Source organism: Peromyscus californicus, unplaced genomic scaffold (assembly GCF_007827085.1).
Source record: "Peromyscus californicus insignis strain IS unplaced genomic scaffold, ASM782708v3 Scaffold_13__1_contigs__length_99412109, whole genome shotgun sequence".
NCBI lineage: Eukaryota > Metazoa > Chordata > Mammalia > Rodentia > Cricetidae > Peromyscus > Peromyscus californicus.
In genome coordinates this window covers 8,593,514-8,621,013 of record NW_026294424.1, presented here as the reverse complement: position 1 = coordinate 8,621,013, position 27,500 = coordinate 8,593,514, and the positions used below count along the sequence as shown (strand labels likewise).

General features: G+C 43.4%; 1 protein-coding gene across 3 annotated transcripts in view; it reads left to right on the top strand.

The window, feature by feature from the left end:
- The window catches only part of LOC128108180 (kremen protein 1), a 261,267-nt gene that overhangs the window by 966 nt on the left and 232,801 nt on the right, over nt 1–27,500 (top strand). The gene's annotated exons all lie outside the window — the stretch shown is intronic.

Below are 27,500 nucleotides of genomic sequence, written 5' to 3'. Positions count from 1 at the left end.
GCTTTGCTTTCTGTCCATGCCTGCTCTGTTTTCGGAGAGGCCAGGTTGCCGGGGTGCACATCCTCGGTTTTGTTGGTTTTTTGGTTGTTTTTTTTTATTTTCGCTGGAATCTACCGCCAGCCTTACCTGGACACTAACTCTTTTGGCAGGGCTCTGGACAGGCATCAGCAGGAAGGGGAGCAGGCGGAGTTGGCTGACGAATGGGAATTGGGGGAACTATAGTGGCGGTGGAAGGCAGCCTTCACTGCGTGCCTCAGATTACAGGGGATGAGAGAGACCGCAGGCTCGCCCCTGGGTCAAGGACTAATACCGAAGAGGCCTGCAAACCGGAGCCAGAGTCACTCACTGACAGGGCCCCCTCCACCTTGCTCCAAATGAAAGAGGTCTGAGTTCCAAAGGAAGCTGACTGTGGAGAGCTTTAATCTGTCCCCAGTCTTTGAGGAGGGACTCTGAACTGAAGCCTCTGCGGATGGATAGCTGCATAGACTTCCCGCTTCCTGGACCATGATTTTTATCAACTTGTTCTAGGGCCAGCGCACTTGTGGCTGTTAGCAGGCGCACCTCTGGTGGGGGTGATTTGAAACGGTTGGCTTGTCTTTTAATTTTTTGGTGCTGTTACTACGGCCTATAGTTTGGATCTTTGGTGCGTTGCTCTTGGGTGAATTATGAAGAGAAAAAGGACTGTGTGGAATGACTTCATAGCAGCTCTGAGTGTAGACCAGCATCTTCCCTTGACCCTCCCGGGTGCACCTTCAGAGCTCTGAGTTGATAGGACATAAGCCAGTACAGTGTGGCTCCTTAAAGGTGTGTCCTTCCAAAGCTAGAGGAGGTCCCTATGCCTGTAATTAAAAAGCATTGTTCTACGGTCTCTTATTCCCATCTATAGAAAGCGAAACACACGTCTGACCACTTTCTGTGACTACAGATGTTGCTAAATGTGCCGGGACTTCTTTTTTCCTTATAATGTTGTTGTTACTGTCATTAACATACAAGCTTTATAGAGGATGCTTTGCTGAAGATTCCTAAACATTTCTATTGCAGGCTTTAAGAATAGTTTGAATCTTAAATCCTGCTTCTTGCTACTTGTCTTTCTTTGAGGCTTTCACTGTGCCCTGGTGGCTTTAGAAATGTTTGATTTACAGCCTGGGGGGAGGTGGCAGCTGAGGGGGGGAGAATGTTTTAACGTGGCACTTCACTTTTTGAAGGAGACTTTTGAAGTTTCAGATTTTTATCTGCAGTGTTTAAACTTCAGCCATTCACCATGGCATTTTGTCTAGCGAGCTATCCATTATACACAGTGCTGTGCTTTGCAGATATTCTTGGGTTCACCATATAATACAAAATTAGCCATTTAAACACACCATTTGTAACTATTTTATCCTGCCTAGTAGAGAGATAATGTGTGAATTTGGCAGGACTCTGATCTCTTGAAGTTTTTTGAAGTGCTTATCTAACTCTTTTGTAGTCTGTTAGACTAGCACCTCCCTTCCAAATTAAGTCAACAATTGCTAAGGGAAAAAATAGCTTAAATGGTATTTAATAAGTTTACCTGTTAACTAATCACTGATGGTGTCCTTAATTCCCTTATAACTGCAGTAATATTGATGGGCTTATCTGAGTTCTCTGAATAGTTAGTACTTGGTGCACTTATAGCTTTAATAACTTGGTTGTGGTCATCAATGTGTTGAACTCTATGTCCACAGATGAGCGCAGTGTGGCTTTCAGAGCTGTATGTGTGTACACAGACTGGCATGCTTTTATTCTGTGAATACTGCCAGACTGAAGGAACTGTTGTGACTCCTGCCTACCAGCCCTGAAATAAGTTTTGTAAGGAAAGTCAATGCTTTAGGACTGCTGAGAGGGAATGTAACAAGAGTGTGTGTAAGAGCATAGAAGAAGCGAAGGCAGTGTTTAATTTCAGATTCATCGTGTTTCCTAAGTACTCATTGAACTTTTGAAAAACACCTTTTGTTGTACTACCCAAAACATTTCACGATTTGCCCTTTAACATTTCATGGTCTTCGCTTATTTCAATGCATGGAAGTATTGCTTTTATTATTTCCCGTGTGGTTCTCTAGCAATATTGTTCTTAATTAAGAAGAGGGGGGAAAAGCTGTTTGAAAGTTCCTCTTCTTTAAAAATGCTAAGATAAGAAATGTTTTGTAGTATTGATTTTTTTCTATTATTTGCCAGTGAAAGTGTGTGTGTGTGTGTGTGTGTGTGTGTGTGTGTGTGTGTGTATACACAATAGATAACTTATCATAGCCTGGCCATCCCAGGGACTTCTAGTTAGAATTCCTTTTCAGTCTTTTGCATGAGTTAGGGTAGGAGGAAGCCTGGATATGTGCTTGTGTAGGAGTGGAGTTAGTAATTCAGACCTTGGGATGAATGTATTAGGCATAAATAACTATCCCAAGGTCATTAGTTTAGTGTGTATGGAGACAGGGTTGTTTATGTGTGTTTGATTTTTTTTTTCTATTTTGTTATCTCCAGCTGTGAACATTGTGAATATAATATTTGAGTGTGAAATTAATTGCTTTTATTATCTTACAGCATTATAGCCTGTTTGTGTCTAAGCAGATCAGTCATACAGCTGAGTGCTAGAAGAATTACACTTTAACTGTACTTCTGAAGTGTGGACCTTTAAAGAGTTTTAGACATACTGGTACATATTTCATCTTTAAACCAATGTGTTGCTGTTAATGAAATTATCTGAAACTTTTAAATATGGCTGTGCAGCCCACATGATTGGTGTTGTTAAATAAGGGGCATGATTAAACACTGGCTAGTGGTATGTGGATTGGCTAAATAAGCATGAAAATTTGCATTGCTGGAAATGAAAGATTGTTTTAAAGTGGAAATGCCTATTTCTCCCATTGAGGTCACATATTAAAAATATCAAGGAATTCGCCGGGCGGTGGTGGCACACGCCTTTGATCCCAGCACTCGGGAGGCAGAGGCAGGCCGATCTCTGTGAGTTCGAGGCCAGCCTGGTCTACAGAGCGAGATCCAGGAAAGGCGCAAAGCTACACAGAGAAACCCTGTCTCGAAAAACCAAAAAAAGAAAAAAGAAAAAAAAAAATCAAGGAATTCATTTGTAGAAGAAATTAGAATGATTGGTTCTTTGCAACTTTAAAATCAGTTACTCTGGATCCCAGGTTAAAGAACATGAAGAACTAAGGAGTTCTTTTAGCTGTCAGGAGTGAAAGGAGAGCTGTGCGGTGATTAGATAGTCTGGGTAACTAAAGGTATCACAGGGAATAATTGTAGGAGGCTAATTCCTCTGCCTTGTTTCCCTGTCAGTGTGTTTTTACAGTTCAGCATTTGATCAAGCACTTTCTTTTCATCTCCATTTGAAGTTAACTTAATAGGCCTGCCTCCAAAAATTGACTTGGCCTAATAGAACAATTGCATGCTGACAGCTGACTTGGATTTACACAGAAAGGGCCTGCCGACCATTTTGTCAGATGGTCCTTTATAGGTTAAAAGCAAGCATTTCATTGTTGGGGGGTGGGTTTAGTAACTTCCTACGATCTCTTCTCTGGTTTTATACCCTGAGATCTCATGGGAATTGCCAGTTATTCTGACTGGGGATGGGAGTGTGGAGGAAGCAGCCTTAACTCCATTGGTGAGCCTTATTTTGTGTGTGCAGAGGACTGTGCCAAGCACATTTTGCTTGTTTTATTTTATCTTTCCATTCATACAGAATGAGATACTATTGTTTAGGTTTTATAGAGGAAAAAACTGAGGCCAAGAGAGGCAAATTTGTTTCTCCAACCCGACAGCTAGCAAATGATAACCTGAATTGAAACCTTGGCCTGTTCTTGTTCTTGTCAAATAACTAAAACTGGGTTTATGAGGATTTTGACATTTAATGCAAACCTAATTTCCCATAATTTGCTATTGGAGTTCTTTCAGGCCTGTGACCCCCTGAAATTATGCACACATTCTTGTGAATGGATGTGTTCATTTTCCTGATAGCCCCCCAAGAGGAAAAGAGAAGCTCCGGTCTAGTACTTGTCTTTGACTAGTACAACACAAAGAATTTGAGTGGAGGGCCTGAGAGATAGATAGCTCAATGAATAAAGGTGCTTGCTGTCAAGCTGAGGACCTAAATTTGATCCTCAAAACCCACATGGTAGAAGAGAATGGACTCCTGAAAGTTGTCTTGTCACCTCTGCCTAGACTTGGTGGCACACATGCCCATCCCATAAATTTTTTTTTTTTAAGTGGAGTGGGGTAATAATAGGTCACTCAGGCTGGCAGGAGTTGGAGGGAAGCCTGCAGCTTTGTAACCCTCCATTGAGCATATTTATGTGTCTATCAAAACCCTGTCCTTTTCAGAACAACACTGCAGTGCTGCAGTCCTCCGAGATAGGCTTGTACACAGATAAGTGGTAGTCCTCCCAACTGGGTTTTTCACAGAATTGAACCCTCATGCCCATGGGCATCTGTAGCTCAACTGAATTTGTGCATCTATCTCCTGCTAGTTCTGTATCATCCTTGAGAGATAAAAAAGCAACCAACCGCTCAAGGAATTTTCTACATTTAGATGAAGTGCAAGAAGAGATGGAAATGAAAGATTTGAGATGGCAAAGGGTTAGACATGTTTCCTTCTACCTTTCATTACACAGTGAAGTGCAATAGCCGCTGGTGTTGGAAGGCTGCAAGAGCAGCCCCTGCCTTCTGGAGGACATTAACTAGCTCAGGGAGCTAGGTCTATTTGTTGATCCTCCCATTGTTTATACTATCAGTTGTCCTTTTCTAGGGTATTTGTATTCTAGAACATGGTATCCAGTATTATACAAGGTCTGAAGATGTCCTTCCTGGTAGAACACTGAGCATTGAGAAATCCCTTATGTGGAACAGGTGCTACAGATGGAATGGTGTTTGAAGTCCTAGAGGCAGTGGGAGGAACTAAGAAGATCTGTTATTCACAATCTGTGTTATTAAGAGCCTGGCTTGTGGGCAGTGGTGGCGCATGCCTTTAATCCCAGCACTCGGGAGGCAGAGGCAGCCTGGTCTCCAAAGCGAGTTCCAGGAAAGGTGCAAAGCTACACAGAGAAACCCTGTCTCGAAAAACCAAAACAAACAAAAAAACAAACAAAAGAGCCTGGCTTGTGGTGGTTTCCCAGTCTGGAGAATGTGGATTTGTAATTCACAGGAAAATTATTTTTAAATTAATCTTCATAGTCAAAAGAACCAAATGTGTGTGCTGAGACATAGCTTGGTGGTATAGAGTACTTGCGCAAGGGCCCTGGGTTTCATCCCTAGCAATGGAAGAAAGCAAACTACCAGATTTAATACTTTAATGCAGCAGATATAATGCAAGGCTAGAAAGGTAGAGTGCTATGTTTTGGGCCATGTGGTAAGGGTAGGGACAGCTATGGTTAACATTTAATTCCTCCACCTCCCAGGCTTGGAGCCTCTCTGTTCACCCTGGTGCAGTTGGGTGTGTCTCGAGTGGGTGCAAAAGTATGGCTTATGATTCAACTAAGGAAAGCCAGGCATTCTTGAGTTATGGATTGAGTATAAGTGGCTGCTTTTCTTCTAATTAATTTAAATTTTGAGTCTTTCAGTATTCTCTGTCAGAGCTTTTAAAAGTAGCTATCAGGGATGACAGCAAGCACCTTTATTCATTAAACACACCTTTAATCCCAGCACTCGGGAGGCAGAGACAGGCTGATCTCTGTGAGTTTGAGGCCAGCCTGGTCTACAGAGCGAGTTCCTGGACAGCCAGGGCTACACAGAGAAACCCTGTTTCGGAAGACAGACTAATAAAAGTAGCTATTAGGGACCGGGGAGATGGCTCAGTGGGTAAAGTACTTGCAGTGTAAGCTTGAGGACCTGAGTTCAGATCCCCAGCACCCAGGGAAAAGCTAGGCAGGTGGTGCATGCCTGTACTCTCAATGCTGGAAAAGTAGAGGCAAGTGAATCCTTTTGGGTTGCTGGTCAGCCAGTTTAACTGAATCAACAAGCTTTAGGTTCTAAAAAGAAGGTAGAGAACAGCTGAAGAAGTACTTGCATACACACACCTACAGAAGCTGCTAATAAAGCTGGGCACTGTGGCTGTGGATGGTAAACATCTTCAATTCCAGATACATAGGAGGTCGAAGCACGAGGATCAGATGAGCCAGGAGTCCCAGGCTAGCCTATGTAGCATAGTGAGACACTCAAAAGACAACAACAAAAAAACCAAGCCAGAACAAAAAAATCTAATGTTCAGATGCTTGTCATGTAGGGCCCTAGGCACAGTGCTTTGTTTTAATTTAACAAACTTGATGGCCGTTTTTAGGTTAGGAAGCCAGGAACAAAGTCGTAAAGTCATCTGTGACAGTTACTAAGCAGGTCTGTAGCAGATCAGATTCAAACTGATCTTACTGATGCTGAGACATTTTTTGTCTGAGGTTGCCTCACATGGCACTTTTTTGTGATAAGGTTATATGAACTGGTGTTGGAATTCAGATTTGAGTTTAAACCCAGAGCCATTGACTGAGAAATGAGTATGTAATTTCAACTTAGTAAATTCCTTACACTACTAGAAATTTCTTTCTTTCTTGTCATTCCTTCCAGCTCCCACAATCACAGGCTCATTTCAGCTTGTTTTTTTCTTAGAGCCAGCATGCCAAGTTTACAAAGACAGTGACTGGAACTATCTAGCTATCACTTGATGGCACTTGTGCTGTTTTGGGCTGTTGGCAAAGCTGGAATGGCTGAAGCAGCCTGGCCTTTAGAGGGCTTTCTGGTGTGAGACACACCTCCTTCCTGTGGCTGACTTTTCAGAGACATTCAGGAGTCTGTACCACTTTCTTCAGAGAGATTATGTCCCATGTACATTGCCTTTTTTCTTTGCACAAGCTGCATATTCCTTGTTTAAATCAAGACTGTAAGAACCTGAAGCTGTGGGGCTGGAGAGATGGCTCAGCAGTTAAGAGAACTAGCTACTCTTCCAGAGGACCTGGGTTCACTTCCCGGCACCCACATGGGGACTCACAACTGTCTGTAACTCCAGTTCCAGGGGATCCAACACCCTCACACAGACATACATGAAGGCAAAAAAAAAAAACAAAACAAACCAATGCACGTGAAAAAAAATTACAAAAAAAAAAACAACCCCCAAAACTGAAACTGGACTGTCCCCCTCTTTCCATTGGCACACACTCAGTGGTGCCCAGTGTCCACCAGATCCTGGATAGGGCATGGCAGGGAATGTGAATAAGGCTTTGCTTCTGTCTGCAGGCAGCCTAGTGTGGGGACAAGACAGCAAGCAGACAACGCTACTTTAACCTGGAACATGTCCTGTCTATAGGATACTGTGGGACCCCTGGGAGAGGGAATTTGGCCCTGGTGCTGAGTTTGGGCTGGGCAAACCATTGTATGTCATAGCATAGTATGTGAATTTGAGCAATCTCACCTTTTCCAACTAATTTTTTTTACCTATCTTTGAGGTTAAAGCTGATAAACCTTTTGTGGAGACGTGCCTTTGTACCTGTCAAACAGAAAGGCAGGAGGCAGAGTGGAGGTTCTTTGTTATGCTTGTAGGCTGAACTAGATGTTTTAAAATCTTACTTTTAGCAGCTCTGTTGACTTACGATAATGTGAAAAGAATAAGGTCAGCTGGCCCATTGTGGTTCAAAGGAGAGCCTTTTATTTTTATTACTCCTTAAGATGTGTTGTAAGAGTTGATACTAATTCCTTTCTCTGTTCAGCAGCCAGGGTGATATGGTTATTTAGAAACTGAATGTGAGAGTTGACTTGGTGAAAGTAAACTTTGATGATACTAGAAGTTTGATGAGAAAATGTTGGAATGGGAACTTCTCGCTGCCTGAGGGCTGCTGCATTTTGAAACTGGAAGAGTAAAGACTGAATTTTAAGCACATGTAAGATGCTGTAAGATCTGATTAAAACACTTTTTTTTTTTTTTTAACGAGGCTGGGGAGATGACTTAGTTGGTAAAGTGTATGTTATGAAAGCATGAGGACCTGAGTTTGGATCCCTAGCACACACATGATAAGCTGAGTGCAGCAGTATTTGTCTATAATTCCAGTGCTGGCAAAAAAAACCAGGCAGATCCCTGGAGCTCACAGGCTAGCCCTAGATATATTGATGAAACCCTGTCTCAGAGAAAATGGAGAGTAACTGAGGAAGACACTATACCAATGTTGACCTTTGGCCTCCATATACTTACACAGATATAAAAACACATATAAGTACATATCACACACACACAGAAAATACAATTTTATTATAAAATACTTGGGGAATACAGAAAATTATGAAAAAGAAAAGCTTATTATATACATATCACTCTGTTAGCCTTTGTGTTTTCCCCATGAATTGATAGTGATTTTAAAGAAAATTGGGAAAACCTAGTGGTGATAACCCTTTGTCTACTTTGAGTGTTTAATTGTTAAATATTCTGAAACATTTACAGAGACCGTGTCACAGGTTATTTTTTTCTGATGTTACAGCTTGGACTATCAGGGACATCTTTTAGAGTGGGTTCAAGGTTCTCGAAGGCATTGTCAGATTGGTCTGCAGAAGGCTTGTTTTAGTTTATACTAAAACAGTCAGCATGAATGGAGAATGGGTACCTTGTGGTACATATCTGTTTCTTTAGAAAGTAGTATAAATAAACCAGAACTTGGTAAGGTGGAAATCTGTATATTCCTGTCATTTAGTAAATAGCAAATACTGGTTCTTTTCTCTGTCGGAGTTCTGAATGATAGCTGATTCTGCATAGAGATGTGGAATGATAGCTAATTCTGCATAGAGATGTGCTGTTGGTAGCATCTGAGTGCCTTCCCTGTAGGTGTCTATGAGCTTGATTCTGGAGCGGCAGGGACAAGGTGACTGTCCACTCCAAGTTGGCTGAGATTGAATGTCTGGAGACTGCCGAGAATGCCACAAGATGTGGCAGCTTGGTGGTGGTGGTGGTGGTGCTGTTGCCTTGGATATTGTCTGTTAGGCCTGTTTATCACTGAGTAGCTCTCTGCTTATGAACAGCCTGGGTTTAAGGAAGGCCAAACTCATCTGACCTCGAGTTCTAAGTGACACTGTCAGTTATTGTGAGCAGATAGAGCTAAGCATCAGACAGACCCTTGGGTGCATCTGCAAGGCAGATTTGTGGGCTGAAAGCTTCTAGAAAAGTGGTTCCTCTGAAATGTCTACAAATTGTACATGTAGACCAGCTCTTACTGAGAAATGGAAACTTCTGGCAACACCAGGTCACAGTCCCAGAGTAGAGGAGTAGCTAGCTCTTTGATTGGGCCAGGAACCCTCCAGTTCATAAATCCCTATGGTGTTGCCCAGCCTGCGATGGACTTTGTAACCCTTTCTATTTCTGAAAGTTCTAGACTTGAACTCTAAAGGTATGCTTTCTCAAACATCCTGTATGTTAGATGTCCATCACTGGACCCCAGGAACCTCACACTATGTTCTTGGAGAAGGCCACACTGACTGGCTGTAATGTGACCTAAGTATTTTTTTTTTTTTTTAAATTCAGACCACTTCCTATCACCCCATAGTCAAGGCTGGCCTCAAACTCATGGGCCTCCTGTCTAAGCCTCCCTAGTGCTGGTATTCTAGACGTTGCCTCACCAGTCACAAAAGCTCCTTTGGGTGGGCTTTTCTTCTTTTCTCTCCGCCCTTCTTCTCTTTTGCTCCTTTTTCCTTTGAGATAGTTTTATGTAACCTAGGCTGGCCTTTAATTGGGACTTGCTATGTAGCAGAGGAGGACTGTGAATTCCTGATCTTGCCTCTCCCTCCCAAGAACTGGGATTATAGGATGCCCACCGTTTGTTTTGGATTGCCTTTCTTCTTCTCCCTATCTCCTCTACCTTTCCTTTCCTCTCTCCCCTTTTTTCTTTCCTTCCCATACTGGGGATTGAACCTAGGACTTTAGCGCCAACGTTAAGCTAAATTCTAAGCTTGGAGTTCTGTGAGGCCAAAGTCTTGGGGCCATTTGGCTTGTGTGTTTGTAAGGATCTTCTCCCCCACCCCCTGCTAAATTAATTAATTAATTTATTTATTTATTTATTTATTTATTTATTTATTTCCGGAGCTGAGGACTGAACCCAGGGCCTTGTGCTTGCTAGGTGGGCGCTCTACCACTGAGCTAAATCCCTAACCCTGTATATATGTGGGTGCTTGGTGTCTTCCGAGGTCAGAAGAGGGTGTTAGGTTCCCCCTGGGACTAATGTAGATGACTATCAGCCACTATATGGGTTCTAGGAATTGAACCCAGGTCCTCTGTAAGAGCAAGTGATTCTAACTGCTGAACCAACTCTCCAACCCTTGTTTTTATATTTTTTGAGTTTAGGTCTTACTCTCTAACCCAGGCTGCCATGGAATTTATAATGTAGCCCAGGCTGGCTCAAACAAGGCAATCCTGCTTCAGTCTCTCAAGTATTGGAATCACAGGCGTGAGTCACCATGAGGTCTTGCTTTCTTTTATTTACAAGAGATGAGCTGGATGTTGTATTGTAAATTTCATGACTCATTTCTCCTTTAGCATAAGGGAGCTATGAGCAAGGGTCCAAGAGAGGCTGGGCTTGGTGCTCCCTTATAGTGGTCTTTTAAAACAATATTCTACTTTGGTCCAGTTCCAGGAAATCTCTAATGAGCCTGGAGCTTTAGAGTCCCTCCCTAGTGCACTTTGACTTGCCTTTATTTTTCTTCTCTTCTGGGAGTGAATTCTGCTTCAGAAGGCATTCTACCATTTAGGGGGTCTTGGGTGCCAAAGCTTGTCTATACTTGACACAAAATACTTTTCCTTGTACCTAATGTGTGTTTTTCTTTAAATGCATTTGACATTGTGTATTTAACAGCTTTATGGAACACCCCCCCCCCCTTTGGACTATCACTGGGTACCCAGAAACTTGGCATCTTTTCACAAAGTACCTCAGTCTTGGAGTAGATGGTGAGCAGGCAGCTGATGACTTGAAAAGAATGTTGCAAGCTTGATTAGCAAAATTTTCAAAGTGTAAATCAAGTTAGCTAGGGATTAAGTCACTGCAAAAGGTGTCCTCAGGATATTTGGTCCTGACCTTACTTTTCCTTCTTTTAAAGATAATGCTTTTACTCCTTCTAATTATGTGTATTTATTTGTGTGTGCATATGAATGCAGATGCCTGTGGAGGTGGATATGAGGCAAATGCCCTGGAGTCAGTGAGCTGCCTGAGATGGGTGCCGGGAACTGAGCAAAGGTCCTCCTAAAGAGCAGTGCATCTCTGAACTGGGAAGCCATCTCTCCAGCTCTGACCTTACTTCTTCTTGCTCTATGATGTCTAAGTCTCCTCCCACTCTTAGTTTCCCTTTCCCACCACATTTCACTACTGCAGTAACTTCTGAGCACATCAGTCCTTGGTCAGAATCTTTGTTCTCTGAAGGATGGGTCCTGGGCTTTCTTCACCTGTGCTTTCCTTTCCATTGCCCTCTTGCTGAGAACATTTCTGTGTCAGCATTCCTGCTCCCTGTCTTGCCTCCTTCGAGTCTTTCTACCTTCTTCCAGCTCCCATCTGAACCAAAACATCTAGTCCTTCCCATCAAGTGCTTTCTAGCTCCACCAGCATGGCTTTTGAGCTAGAACATTCCATCCCTCTAGTGCTTTGCATGTATAACTTTAAGGTAGTTACTGAACTGAAATGCTTCTAGATCTATTATTTTGGAATAGCATAGAGGGAGTGTTAGTTTAGGAAAAGACAACCTGTGACAGAGAACTGTCTCTGTAGCAACTATTCATAAGCAGTTTTTATACATGGGCGTGTCCCAGGTTATTCCAAATAGTTTGGGTAGACCAGGCTCTTAAAATAATTTCACCTTACTGGGCATGGTGGCATACTGTGATCCTTACCATGAAGGAGGTTGAAGGAAAGGATCATTAATTGAGGCTAGCCTGTGTCAAAACCAGCCAACCAACAAACAAAAAACAACCGATTATCATCCAACCAAATAAAACTCCCACCTTGCTGTGCTGTCTTTTGACACCCTCTTCCTCCTCCCAGCCTGGAAGAGGACTGCCTTGGGCACGTGTTGTGAGCATGTTGAAGAAGCAAGCATCTCAGCCTGACTCTAGACTTGAATGATGTGTTTTCTTTAAATTTGTATGATATTTTAGTGTCACTTACTTACTAAATTTAAAAACAACAAGACTGGTGCTTTGGGGAAACTGCTCTTGAATACACGTTAGTAGTAGCTATATGTGAGTCTTTAGGTGTATATTGGATATTCCTTCAAACATTTTTGCCCCTTGGGAAGCTGTCATGGGCCTTGACCAGAGAATGATAGTGGTGTTTCCAAGGGAGTCTCTAGACTATGTATGAGTTTTATGTCTCCGTTTGATTGTTTTTACTCTATGGGGCCTATGTAATATTCAGAAAATTATGAAACTATTGCCTAACTGTGCTTGTTGGCATGCTAAGGTTTTCTTTTGATTTCTCTTGCTCTTTTGTATGGGACAGTATGGATTGCATGGACATCAGTATCTTCAGGAATATTCCAGAAACAATCTATAGTGTGCTGTATTTTACACGGGTTAGAGGATTTTTATGGCTGCTTTTCTGTGATATGTCTTCTCCATCTATGTTCCAGTGCCCATCAGTAAATGCCACCCTTGTTCTAGTTACTAAATGAACAGATAATACAAGATTTTGAAATTTTGGTATTATTAGATTTAAATGTCTAGGATACTTATGGACTGGTTTGTAGTTTTGAATGTGCAGTGTGGGTGATTTCAGGTTGCAGAGGCAGTAGTAGTTTTTGTTTTCTGATTCTTATGTTTAAATTTGCAGTCCCAACATTGCATCACCATAGGTTTTTACATTTAATGAATATTTATGTTGAGTTGTATTCTATACAAATGTGAGGTTTTTTTATTTTTTATTTTTTTTTTAAACTTGATTATAGCTTGCTATATACTGTGGCCAGGAGTGCCCTACAGACAACAGAGTTGGCACATGTCTCAGCAAGCCAAACCCCAGCGGATGTGGTTAGGGACCATGGTGACTGGCCTTGGTTGCCATGCCAACCTTGTTTTTTGGAAAGGGGAGACTCTAAAACAGTTCATGGTGTGGAGACAGAATAGTTTTGGATATTTCAAGTAAAGTGATTCCTTTCAAAGAGATGTAGAAAGCTCTAGAACTCAATTCAATTATTATTGTTAATTTTTTTTATGTGTCTGAATGTTTTGCCTGTGTGTATGTCTGTGCATTGTGTGTGTGCCTGTTGTCCTTAGGGGTCAGAAGAGAATGTCAGATCTCCTGGAACTGGAATTACAGATGGTTGTGATCTATCTTATAAGTGCTGGGAATTGAACACAGGTCCTCTGGAAGAGCAACCAGTGTTCTGAACTGGTGAACCATCGTTCCAGTCCTGAAAAGCCCTGGAATTCTTTTTGCGTATACTTGACAGCATTAAATTAATTTTCTTTTGCAAACTTGTTTTAATTGTCTTTTTGCAAATCTGGAAATGATCTCTATTGACTTTCTTATTAATGTATGTCTTTACCTGTTGGGGTAAGTGCAGATGATATTATGAATACCCTCTTTTTACCTCTGGAGGTAAAAAAGGTATACTTTGTCCTCTGGTACCACTAGCCTGGTGATGACTGACTGGGGAGAGAGGTAACAGAACAGGAGAAAGGGTAGAAAAGCTCCACACCCACGACTCCTGAGTCTCATTTTTTCCTTTACCTCCTGCCCCAGAAGGCTTTCTTGGTCTCTGTTCTTGTGTATCAGCAACCACCATGGCTTTGGAATGGTAGTTGGAATGCTTTTGTTGTTGTTGTTGTTGTTGTTTTTTGTTTTTTGTTTTTTTGTTTTTTTGAGTTAGGATCTCAGTCTGGCCTGGCCTGGAATTCACTATGCAACCTAGGCTGACCTTGCATGTTGATCCTCCTGCCTCAGCCTGCCTATTAGCTGGGATTGCAGACCTCTCCTAACAGGCCTGGCTATATATGGGATCTTATGTTTTCCTGCACTCAGCTGTTGGCAGGGAAAGCTAGGATTGGGGATAAATAAACTGCAATGCAGATGGTGCCCTGCATAGCACTTCATGTCCTATCAGGCCTAGGAAGCTAGATAGAATCCAAGAGTGCAGGTAGATAGGTTTGCTGATGTCAGTCCTAGCACTTCTCTACAAGAGGCCTGACAGCCACTGGAGGCTGCACTCTGTCAAGGTGCCTAGGCAGTTTGGCTTGGAGAGGCCTTGGTCCTAAAGTCTCATCACTGCTTAGATTGGCCACACATAATTTTTCACTTGCTGTAAGAGAATCTACTCTGACACTCTCTATTAGGATGAAACACCCTTCCCAAAGGGCCTCTGCAGATTGCAAGAAGCTATTACGGGTTTAGGGTGAGGACAGATGTGCAGAACATCTCTTAGAGTTGTGCAGTGCTCAAGTTAGGCACCCTTGAGATGCCCCTCTCCCCGTGGCTGATGTTGTTGTACCTGTCTGTGAGTTGTCACTTCTGCAACACTTCCTCTTTGCAGTCTGGTTTGCTCCTTCTGATTTCTGAAGTTCCTAGAAAACCATGTGTGTAATGTGAGGAAACAGACACCAAGGGGGTGTCAGATTTAGTATATAGAGTCTTGACATCTGCTTGCTTTGTCTGCTTTTTGAAACATTTTGTGCCTACTTTTTTAACATGAGCTAACTAGTGCATGGGATCCTCAGAATTTGAGAACATATATTATTTTGGTTCTTTGAGACAGGGTCTCATTGTGTAGCTCTGACTGTCCTGGAACTCACAGATCCACCTGGCTCTGCCTCCTAGGTGCTGGGATTAAAGGTGTGTGCCACCATGCCCAGCTAAAAATACATACTCTTAATAAATCACTTGCAAGTTAACTTTTGGACTATAATCTGGTTTGTATATAAATTCTCTGTAGTTCTTGGTAACTAGACCAGTTGTCCAGATGTATCTGAGGACTTAGAAGGACACCTACATCATCAACACTAGTGTAGCTGTTGGACCCGTGTTTGCCAGGTTCCTCATAACATGTTGTGAGCTTTGTAGAGTGCTTTAGTTCTGTGTTTCTTTTGATAAAAGAGAGAGGCTCCTCAGTGCCTTGTCTGGGGCCAGACTGCCTGGATCTGCATTCTTACACTACCTGTTACTACTGTGATGACTTTTTCTGGAGAGTCTGTTTCTATTTACCATCTGCACATAAGGCTACAACTGGCTTAAAGAGACAATCCCCATTCTAGCTTGGTGAGCCAGTGTGTTTAATCAGAGCTACTTAGTGAGCATGAGTAAAGGGTTATTTTCAGGAGCATGAGCAACTTGCAGGCAGCTATACTACCAAGGAAGAGTGTTTATGTTTGTTTGTGTGTGTGTTTGTTTTGTGTGTGTGCGTGTGCCCATGCATGTTGTGTGTGCGTGCGTGTGTGTGTGTGTGTGCATGCGTGTTGGAGCTATTATATTTTGGGGGAGGGATGGGCCCACAGCCTCCTGTCCCTTATGGGCCTTACAAGCCTCATAGCTCTTCCTAATGAGCGATGCTGGTGGGCCCAACCTTGTGAAGAACTCATGTGATAATCACAGTTGCTTTGATATCAAGATGCCCAGAGGAAGAAGTCCCACAGCGTGTAGAAGCTGGGCTTTACATCTCTGGAGCTTAACTTCTTCATACTTCCAAGATTTGTCTCAAGGAAGACCTGAGTTACTGACAGTATGCAGTGGATGTTGAATCAGGGCGAATGAGGATGAAAATACCAGATAGAGTTCTGAGACATTCTCCACATGTACCTTACCTTTGTGCTGTGGTTCCCAGCACAAAGCTGGGACTCTAAAAGCCCAAATAATAGCACTGACTGAGGAGTGACCAGATTTTGGGAATCTTTTTGGGTTTTTTTTTTTTTTTTTTTTTTTTTTTGTATTTTGTTTGGTACTAGGGATTGAACCTCTGGCCTTGCACATTCTAGGCAAGTGTTCTACCATTGAACTCTTATTATATTCTCCAGCCCTTTTCCCAGTTTTTATTTTGTGATAAGATCTTGATAAGTTGCTGAGGCTGGTCTTGAACTTAGAATCCTCTTTTAGCCTCTTCAGTTACTAAGAGGACAGGTTTATATCACCAGGGTGTTTTTTTTTTTTTGTTTTTTTTTAAGCAACAACAAAACCCAAGCTCAGAACCGTTCTACTTGCACTTCTGCCCATTGTCCTCTAGTGTAGAGGCTGTGGCTTCCCTAGAGTAGTTTTGGAGTCTATGAGAGGCTCAGGCTGCTTGTGCTCTAGGACCCCTTGGATCTCTTAGCTCTGTGCCCTGGGAGGGGCTTTGCCTCAGCATTGCTAACTCAGCCCTGCTCTGTCCAGGTCAGACATTGGCCAGGCATCCAGTTCCATTGCTTGTGAATGAACAACCCCCGCCCCCCCCAACACACACACATGAATTCACACTCACTCTCTTGCGTTCTCACCCACATACACCCTCTCATGCGAACACACACTCTTGGCGTACCCGCATACAGGATAGGAAGTGTGATGCATCCTGTGTGATTCTAGGTCACCTTGTTGGTTTTTCCTGAGTCTCATGGTCTGCATTTGGTCAAGGCTGCCCTGAAGGAAAGCAGGCAGTGGCGGGTGTGTGTGTGTGTGTGTGTTGATTCTGTCCTTCATAGCACGGGAGAGCTGTGGTATATTGAGTCCACACTGTGGGCCTAATTATGTGGCAGGCACAAATGACTTAAGCACTTGGTTTAATCCAGCATGAAATTTGCCAAAGCAAATACTTTATTAATCTTAACCCCTCAAATTAGACATATTGGCTTTTTCTAAAAATGGAAATGATTGGAGTGCATTGTTGGCTTTTAAAATCTACCCTCCTCTGTCCCCCTCACTCCCACCCTCAAAGGCTAGGCTGAACATTCCTGTCCTTGAATGGAGAAGGTGATTTTCATCATTGGCTACCTCCTTTCACATTCTTGAAACTAGGTGATGGAAAGATGCCCATTGAAGGGTGTATGTATTTTTAAGACAGGGGTCTCTTGTAGCTCAATCTGGCCCTGATTGTAGCTGAGGATGACCTCAAACTATTGATCCTCTTGCCCCCACTCCCAAGTGCTGGAATTAGAGGTATGCTTCACTGTACCTTACTCATTGTTTTAAGGTCGAAGGAAGGGTTTGCTGTTAGGATGAAGCTTTATTGACTGGGAACTTGTTTTTTTTTTTTTTTTTTTTTTTCTTCTTGGGATTCGATTGAGGCTATGTGCAAGGAAAACGGTTGGGTGACTTCTGTTAGTGACCTTGAGTGTGTCTGGGAGAATCAGTTATAATTTTGTGTTTAGTTTGTCTGAGTGAATGAGTGATGTCAACAGGGCTTCCTACCTGACACTCTGAATCTGTCCACAATCTGTTGGATTAAGGGAAATTCACAGGGTACATACCTGTGATTAAAGAGTGAGTTTGGTCCTATCTATACTAGAAAAAACAAAACAAAACAAAACAAGTACTCTAAACGAGTATGCAGCCACACCTTACCTCACCCCAGAAAACAGTTCTTGATTACCCCTCTTGTAGCTTCCCAAATAGCCGCTGCCTGCCGTGTCTGAGCTGACCTGTTGGGAGTTAGCAGCTTTGAAGTCCTAAGGTGCCATTTTAATACTTTCTTTACGGTGCAGGTTTCGAGAGCGATTTAACTAGATTCTGGAGGGAGCTTACTTTACAGCATTCTTAAGAGCTTCGACAATCTTGAAAGAGTTAAACTCTAATTAGCTCATTCCTAAGGTATTTAATGCCCTTATTAAAACTCAACTGCTTGTTCACTTTTTTCTTTAGTGAATCAGATTTCTTGAGGAGCTGAGCCCTCACTCCTCAGATCACAGGCTCACATGTTGAAGCTGGCAGTGCTAGAGGCTAGTTCCTATCTGTGTGACAGCATTTTTAATTTAACAGGACCGCCTTTGATGTTCCCAAATATTTATAGGCAGCTTTAGATCATTTCAGTATGTGCTTTCTTTTTCTCTTCTTCTGTCTCTCCATCTTTTTTTAAAAACTGGAGCAAAATTCTTTCTCATGCAGCAGCTTTCTTTTTATCCTGCTGGTTTATTTTTGCTTCCTTTGCAGCCTTGATGAAGACGGTGGCTGCATCCACACACAGGAGGCCAGCTCTTCTTGCCTCTTCAGTAAAGGCCCTCTCTCTGTGTCATACTGTCCGCTTGAGATTGCTTGAGGCACTTCAGTTTGTCCCTTGACTTTTTCCTCTTTGTCCCTTGACCTTCTAAATGCAGAGTTCTTTTCAGATTTGGCTTGGGAATCTGTTTTCTGACAACCTGAAAGCATTCAGACTGGTGTGGAGCCTTGTGCGGTGTATGTGAAAGATGACCAGTGGCCATGTCTTGCTCTGTCTGCCTGGGGTGTCTGGACCTCCAGAAGTTGTGACTTGAAATGGATCCTTGAAGATAATGCTCTCTTGATTGTAGGTTTGCTTCATGTGGCTGTACTAGACTTGTCTAAAATACTAGAGAATCAGACTTCCATCTCAGGAGTGGGATAAACAAGGCTATAGTGTAGAGATTTGTTAAGCCACTAAGAAAAAAAGAAACTTTGTACCAATGAAAACATGTGGCAGAGAGAGAGGACAGTGGCCTGTCAGCTTGGGCTCAGGTAAACATTCTGCTTGTGAAACAATCCAAGTTTTTGAACTCTTGGCCCCCTGTTTCTTACCTGGCTGAGACAGACAGAAGCCAGGATACTTCATGACTTCCCTCCAGCCCAGCTGGCTCTGCCTGCTACTACATAGCTTTGTGGGACTGAAGGTCACATAGGTGGTTGATGAAATGTTTGAATGAATGGATGCTCTGTTCGACACTGTCCTTGGGCTTTACACTGTGTCACCAGATCCTTAGGAGGATGCTGAGTGATGAGGTTTCCTCCCTGTGATTTTGGATGAGGACACCAAAGGGCAGTGAGATTTAATACAGCTGGTGACTAGAGAAGCTAGCTGAAACTCAAGACTGTGTTTGTAGCCTTCCTTCATGGTAGTTCTGGGTAGGTGTATACTGTGGTGGTTTGCTAGACTTACACAGGTTTTAAAGGGGGGCGGGTCTCGAGGCTAAATCTCCTGTGTGTTATATTCTGAGAGTTCAGAGCTGACAAGTTTTTGCCATGTAAGAGCCACAGTGTCAGCTTTGCCGCTGCCAGTGGCAGTGGTATGACCGTTATGACCTTGGCCAGGTCGTCTAACCTCTGTGAACTGTTTTCTCATCAATAGCATGGGTCATTTAGCGTCTACCTCTAAAGAATTAAAAAGGTTAAAGGAAAGAATACATTGGTGACTTAATGCTACCAAATTGTCATTGTTTGAAGGAGTTCATAGTCCTGTCATTAGAAAACAGCATGGCAGCTACAGCTGGGAGGCCTGTCATTTACAGCTTGGCCCAGGACAGAGCCACTGATGAAGAGCTTTACATTCTCTTTAAGCAGATGCTTTTGAGTGCCTCACTGAAGCCAGATGGTGCTAGGTAGGACTATCCTGTCAAGCTGGTTGTGTGTCCCATCCCCCTACCCCCTCCATTTCCCCTCTTAGGAGAATTGGACCTAAAATTAAAATGTTAATTGATACCTGAAAAAAGATTTCCTGAAAAATAAAACCCTAAGGTACCAAATAGCACTGATACACTCTAGTTAATTTCCAGTTTATCTTTTATGGCCCTGTGCTCTCCTTCAACTATTTAATCGTATCTAATTTCCCTTGATTTTTCTGGTCTCTTCTCTATAAGAACCTTAGAGTACTTGAGAATGTACTACCAAGGGAGCAGGTGGTGATGGTTTGGTTCCCCATAGTGCCCAGATGGTGTCCGTGCTTTCTCATGGTCTGGCTCCATGGGGATTTGTTGATAAGATTTTGCTTTGATTTGGTTTTCTCTCCAGCACCATGTTCAGATTCAGTTACTGCCTGTAGCTGTTTTCCTCTGCAAGGTTCCACAGTTTCAGTCATTAACAATGCTGAAACATAGGCTCTACGCTGTATTCCCTTGACTCTTTTGCACACAGTGAAGGATGGCTGCATGATAGGATTGTTTACTTGGGCACATGGTGCTTGGTCCAGAGTAGATGTCAGTGTACAATCACTGTTCAGTTGATTGATAACATATTTAACATATCTAGACCATAAGACTCATAGGAAGCAATTGCTATTATTTCTGTAAGCTTCTCCCTAAAATAGACTCAAGGTCATTTCTCCTGTCAAGTTGGAAAGCTAGAAAACAACTCTGAAATAGTATTGTCTACTGTGCAAATCTGTTGAAGAGTATATGTGGCCATCACTAACTAGTAGCGTTTGAGTAAAAAGAAGACCCAAGACTCACTGGGGCTGGTGTGGTGATGTTTGCATTTCTTCCTCTCTGTCTGTCTCCCTGTCTGTCTCCCTGTCTCCCTGTCTGTCTGTCTGTCTGTCTGTCTGTCTCCCTCCCTCCCTCCCTCCCTCCCTCCCTCCCTCTCTGTTTCTGTTTCTGTTTTTGTTTTGTCTTTTTTGAGACAGGGTTTCTCCGTGTATCCTTGGCTGTCCTAGAACTCATTCTGTAGACCAGGCTGGCCTTGAACTCACAGAGATTCTCCTGCCTCTGCATCCCAAATGCTGGGATTAAAGGCGTCCGCCACCGCCACTCTCTCTTTTTTTAAAAAGATTTATTTTTATTACTTTAAATTATGTGTATGTGCACATGACTGCAGATGACCAGAGAGGGAGTCAGTCAGCTCCTCCTGGAGCTTCAATTAGAGGCATTTGTAAGCCACCTGACATGGGTGCTGGGAATTGAACTCAGGTCCTAGAAAAGCAGTACACAGGAGCTCTCTCTCTAACCTTCAAAGTTAGCAATTCCAATGATACAGATCATCCATCAGTTTACCCTATGTTATGAAGTGCTCCTGACCCTGTGTGTGTCCCTTCCCCCACTGTCAAAAGTAGGAACAGAAGAAAAATCCATTCTGCATTGACCCTTCTTGAGGCTTAGCTGGATTATTGGCTGTTGGATCGGCTGGGTGCAGTTTGTGTTTGGTGGAGAAAAGGGAAGGGTCTGCATTGATAGTACAATGGCTTGCTTTCCATTTAGATTTTAGAAATTGGTGATAGGCCAGGTGATGGTGGCACACACCTTTAGTCCCAGCACTCGGGAGGCAAGGACAGGCGGATCTCTGTGAGTTCAAGGCTAGCTTGGGCTACAGCGCTAGTTCCAGAAGAGGCTCTAAAGCTACACAGAGAAACCCTGTCTCGAAAAACAAAACAAAGCAAAAAGAAATTGGTGATTAGATTTGTCTTGGTGGGAGTAAACATGAAGCTCATGGTGTAGTACAGATCACGGACCCCCAGTCAAAGGCCTAGTGTTGTAGTTGGTATTTTTGGATGAAGAAGGTTTAATATTTTGAACTGCTATCTAAAGCTCTGCTAAAGGCTGTCCTGCTCTTAACTATTGTCTGGGGAAATTTGCTGCTTGGGAACAGACAGCAACTAGAGCCAACAGCTTTGTTTGTTTGTTTTTTTGGGGTTTTTTTTTTTTTTTTTTTTTTTTTTTTTTGGTTTTTCGAGACAGGGTTTCTCTGTGTAGCTTTGCGCCTTTCCTGGATCTCGCTCTGTAGACCAGGCTGGCCTCGAACTCACAGAGATCCGCCTGCCTCTGCCTCCTGAGTGCTGGAATTAAAGGCATGCGCCACCACTGCCCAGCAAGCCAACAGCTTTGAAGCTAGGACCCTTTCCAAGGCTTTGTGTATCAGTCTCACTCTGCATGTATTTTCCATTTAGATCCTTTAGACCAGGATGGTTTTTATTTTATTTATTTATTTTTGTGAAAATCCTCAAACCAAAACTCACCCTAGCAGGAATAGAACAATTATGCAAATCAGATCTGTATGCTTGAATTCTTAGAGATGCAGTTCTCACAGGAAAAGACAGTAAGTACCTTTGCCGGAGTCTCTTTCTTAGAGAGAGTTCATGGATGTAGAGTTTGTGGCTTTCTGGATAGTGCTCATGGAATCATGGTTACCTCCTTTTGGGAATCTGCTGGGTTAGGTTTATTGGCCATTGGAAAAGACCTCAGATGGCAGCAGTGATGCTTACACAGGCTGAGTGCTACATGCCTAAGGCAGAGGTATGTCTCGAAATCAGAGAATGGTCCTGGGCTATGCTCCATTTAATGAAGGCCTGTTCTTGGATTTGCCCCTGATGCTTCATTTCCTTTGCTGAGACCTAAGCTGGGTTGGCACTCAGTAGGGGCTTATTTTTGCTGTGTAGATCAGAGTCACCTGGCATGAATATGCTCAGGGCAAAGTCAGGAGAAAGGAAAGACCATGTGAGGTATAGCCATATCATGACACTGAAATGAGACCGGCTCTCCTTTCCTGATCCTTAGTCCTTACATCTGTAGCCTGGCAGGCATGTGGCCTCAAGTCAGAATTCCAGGAGTAGGAGATCTGTAGCTGGATTTCAGCTAGGTGGGAGAGCACCTACCTGGGGAGAGAGGAGGGCACCTAGCTTAGAAGGTAGGGATGGCTTTGAGGTGTTGAACTTCTGTCTTAGAGACCAATGGGTCCCTCAGGCAGAAAACAGATGGCATCTGTGTGCAGTGCTGGAGTTTTGATGGCATGACCTCTCTCTTGCCCCATGGTCTACAGCAGCACAGTTAGCAGGGACTGGTCCAGCTGTTCCTCCTATGAAGAAAATAGTTTGGAATGTCAGGGAGTGACATTCATGTGACAGTCTTGAATTCACTTTATTAAAGATAAATATACCAGCTTTGGCTTTTAGTGTTATTAGTAACACATTGCTCTCTTCTTGTTCACAACACTTTGGGAGAAAATTGCTGTTATGGCATTTCACCGTGGCTCAACTTACTTTCTGAGTTTTTGAAAAATAGACCTGGAGTGTGTGGACACTTCTGGAGATCAGTTCACCAGATTAAGTTCTGTCCCACACCCTTCAGTCTGAAGATGTCTGTGGACAGGCCTGGGTTTTAGCAGGGAGCGTGTAAGCACTTCCCATCCCTAGTTTAGGATTAGGCAACAGAGTGATAGGCTGGTTTGGACTTTTTTATGGTTATTGATGGGCCTTATTGTGGCTTCTCCAAACTGAATGAGAATTTTTTTTTAAATCCAGCCAGTGAGCCAAATGAGCCACACTGGGATAAACTCTGTTTGTTTACAAATTATGTAAGAGAAGGGCCCGCCATTAAATTCTTCTGAGCCAGAATCCCTACCCCTCTTCAAAGTTGTAATCAAACTAAACAAACACTTTCCTGCAGGAGAAACAGGAGCAGATGCTCCTGGGAGGCCTTCAGCAACTGTGGAATGTTTAAAGTAGAAACACGTAACCAAGGTGGAGCTGTTCCAGAAACAGTGCTTGTTCTAGCCAGAACCAAAGCACGTGTCAGCTTTTTTATTTAGGGCAAGAGGTGCAGAATGAACCAGGCTAGTGCAGGCAGAGTTTTCTTCAGAATGTTTAACTGGGTTTCCTTACCCTGCTTCTCACAGTGTCAACTCCGCTAGATCTTAGTTTCCTTTGCGCCCCCCGCCCTTTCCTTTAAAAAAACAAACTTGATCATTATCTCTTACTTTTTAGCCAGCTAGATTACAGTTGCTCCTTATCTCTTAGCTGTGCTGCATTACAGTTGGGAGTCTACAAGCCCTTCTGTGAGGGTCATCCAGGGGAGAGAGGCAGACTTTCCTGACCGTTCTTCTGGGTACAAAGACTTTGAGGCTCAAGGACAGAGTTTTCTAGCTCTCACTAATTTGGGTCTTTACTAAGTGACTTGATTTAAGATTAATTCATTTTTATTCATGTGTATATGCCTGTATTTGCCACATAGTGCAGGTGTGCACACATGAGGTGTGTCAGGTCCCCTCATGCTGGAGTTAAAGGCAGTTGTGAGTCTCAGGACTTGGATTCTAGAAACCAAACTTGGGTCCTCTGAAAGAGTGGTCTGTGCTTTTAACTGCTGAGCCATTCTACCATCCTGGAGTGGCTGATTTAGTTTGGCTTAGGAATATTTTAAATTTGTCAGGACACTAGGCACACCTGTATTTAAATAGATGTGTACTTTTTTGTTTGTTTTTTGGAGACAGGGTCTCTATATAGTCTTGCCTGTCCTGGAGCTCACTGTATAGACCAGGTTGGCCTTGAATTCCTCTTGCCTCTGCCTCCCAAGTGCTGGGGTTGAAGGCATCTTCTCTTCTCTCCTCCCCTCCCCTCCCCTCCCCTCCCCTTTCCTTCCTTCCTTCCTTTTTTCTTTTCTTTTCTTTTCTTTTCTTTTCTTTTCTTTTCTTTTCTTTTCTTTTCTTTTCTTTTCTTTTCTTTTCTCTTCTCTCTCCTCTCTCTCTTCTCCTCTCCTCTCCTCTCCTCTCCCTCTCCCTCTCCTCTCCCTCCCTCTCTCCCTCTCCCTCTCCTCTCCCTCCCTCTCTCCCTCTCCCTCCCTCTCCCTCCCCCCCTCCCCCTCCCCCTCCCCTCCCCTCCCCTCCCCTCTCTTCTTTTCTTTTCTTTCCTTGAGACAGGGTTTCTCTGTGTAGTCCTGGCTGTCCTGGAACTAGCTCTGCTGACCAGGCTGGCCTCAAACTCAGATCCACCTGCCTCTGCCTCCTGAGTGCTGGGATTAAAGGTGTGCACTGCTAAGTATGTTTCTGTGAAGCATGCCCAGGATGAGTTTTTCTTAAGGTATCTTCAAAAAAGACACCAATACTGCAGAATGTCCCAGTGTTAAAGAATTCTATGAACTAACTTTGAGAAATGGTGTTTATTACATTTCCTTCCCGCATAGAGATTTTATACTGTGCTGTGTGTTAGTGAATTAATAGCTCTAAAAAAATCCTACTGGAAGCGGGCGGTGGTGGCATACGCCTTTAATCCCAACGTGGGAGGCAGAGCCAGGCGGATCTCTGTGAGTTCGAGGCCAGCCTGGGCTACAGAGTGAGTTCCAGGAAAGGTGCAAAGCTACACAGAGAAACCCTGTCTTGAAAAACCAAAAAAAAAAAAAAAATCCTACTGGTGAAAAAAATGTATTCTGTTTAATCTGGCATCATCCACATATACTTGATCACAAACCTTTCTCACAGAACCCAAAGGACTTGGGCAGATTCTGTTCCATTAGGCTGGTTTAGGATCTGTGCCTGTTGGATTATGAGTAGGATAGGCCAAGAGCACAGCCATTTCTACCTTAAAGGCCCTGGGATATATAGTCACCACGATTACAACCAAGGACACACCTTTCAAAGATGATGGGAATGTTTTTTAACACTAACTCAGCAGATCATGGTCTTTGTGAACGATGGCATGAAAGGAGGTAGAAGCCATGCCATGCAAGAGCATATGGCATAATCCCAAAATGACCCTAGCCCTGGACCCAAGAAACTTGTTCTGGGGCATTTTGGGGGACCAGGCTAGCAAGAAGTGGTGGCTTTTATTGTGACAATTTAGCAGTCTGTTTTCAGGTTAGATGTGTATGGAAAACCTGGAAGGATCACTGGCTAGTGTTCAAGCCTCCCTCTGTTGGGTTACCATCTTGGGGCTGGTGTGGCTGTGTTTCCCAAAATTACTTTCACGCTGTAAGTTATGGTGGTCTGTTTCTGAGGTCCAGCTGCCTTGGAAGTACTGGGCTGAGTTGAACGGATCTACTTTCCAGGTTTGTCTACCTTAATAAATGCGTAAAAGTTGGAAGAGTGTATGGCACAAACTTGGCTAGGTTAGATATTACTCTCTGAGGTTCAAAAAGGAAAAACTCTGAGGTGAGAAGTTTAATAAATTCTTCTCCAACTAAGTGCCATATTTAATAGAGTGTTGACTTAGCACCCCTGAACTTTTTTTGAGGCAGAGTTTCACTGTAGCCTTGGCTGTCCTAGAACTCTATGTAGGCAGGGCTGGCATCACATTCTCGCAGAGAGCTGCTTGCCTCTGCCTCTCAAGTGTTGGGAATATTAAAGGTGTACACCACAATTTTCCTGTCCCACCCACTGAGGGATATCAGCAGCAGCTGACTCCCTATTGGGAAGCATCAAGCCTTTTCCCTCAGCAGCTTTTGATGTGCTTCTAGGCCCTGGCCTTGCACCTAAAGGAGCTCAGTTTCTCTTTAAGGTGTCTCTTGTTCCCCTTCCCCAGTGGAGGCGCCATTTTTATTTGCAGAGAGCTGATGGTTAGAAAACTCTTCCTTAGGTTGGGGATTTAGCTCAGTGGTAGAGTGCTTGTCTAGCAAACGTAAGGCCCTGGGTTTAGCCCTCAGCTCCGGAAAAAAAAGAAAAGAAAAGAAAACTCTTCCTTAAGTAGAATCAGATGCTCCATAGTCCCACTGCTACCTTCCAGTGTGTATCTTAGGGCAGGCATAACAAGTAGTGTAGACTGGGTAGCCTGCAGACGCATTTATTTTCTCACGGCTCTGGAGGCTAGAAGTCCAGGAGCAGAGTGATGGCAGAGTTGTTTTCTTCTGGGCCCTCTGTCCATGGCTTAGAATATTGGGGCTATTATTACTGGTTATTTTTGTGTCACATCACTGACTTAGTACCTAGAGAACAACTAGAAAGAGGAGAGATTTCTTTGGGTTCATGGTTTCACAGCCTACGACAGAGTCACGAAGGCATGATGATCCTTCAGGTCCCCCATCCCCCGTCTCCCATCCCCCATCTCCCACCCCCCCCACCCCCCTTCCAAGACAGGGTTTCTCTGTGTAGTTTTGGTGCCTGTCCTGGATCTCGCTCTGTAGACCAGGCTGGCCTCGAACTCACGGAGATTCGCCTGGCTCTGCCTCCCGAGCCTTGGGATTAAAGGCATGCGCCACCACCGCCCAGCTTCCTTCAGGTTTTTGAAGGTCCTGAACTCCTGTTATTTCCCTTTTCATCAATAAAACCAGTAAAATTGGTTTCTCATTGCTGAGCACCCCAAGTTCTTTCTGTTTTTCAGAGGAGATGGTTTTGGGGGTCCCTCCTCATCATGAAACCTGGACTTTGTTCACTTGAGGAAGGACAGTGAATTCCATGCACTGCTTATGATGCTGCATATAGCAATCACTCTAATGTTCTGCTCCAGCAGAAAGATGTTTTGGTGATAGCTGGGGGAAGGGTCTCAAATAGTCCTGCAGGGTTTGGGTTGCAGCTATCATCTTCACTTTGCTTGAGTATGTGTGACCACTAAACACGATTCCTACCATGGGATGGTTGACTAATCATCGGCTGCAGCTCTGCCCAGCAGCCTTGAGCCCGATGCTGACTGGACGTCTTTGACAAGGCGTCTGTGGTTGTTTTTTTGTTTTTTTTTTTTTTCTTTTTCTTTTTCAAGACAGGGTTTCTCTGTGTAGCTTTGCACCTTTCTTGGAACTTACTCTGTAGCCCAGACTGGCCTCAGACTCACAGAGATCCACCTGCCTCTGCCTCCCGAGTGCTGGGATTAAAGGTAGCTGTGTTTAGAATAAAGCCCTCAAAGCCACACCTACTCATCACTCTCCCGCATTCCTCATGGTCTTCAGTTTTAGGAAATCTTGAGGGGATAGTTATTTCAAAGGAACAAACAATCAGAGTTTTTTGTTTTTTTAA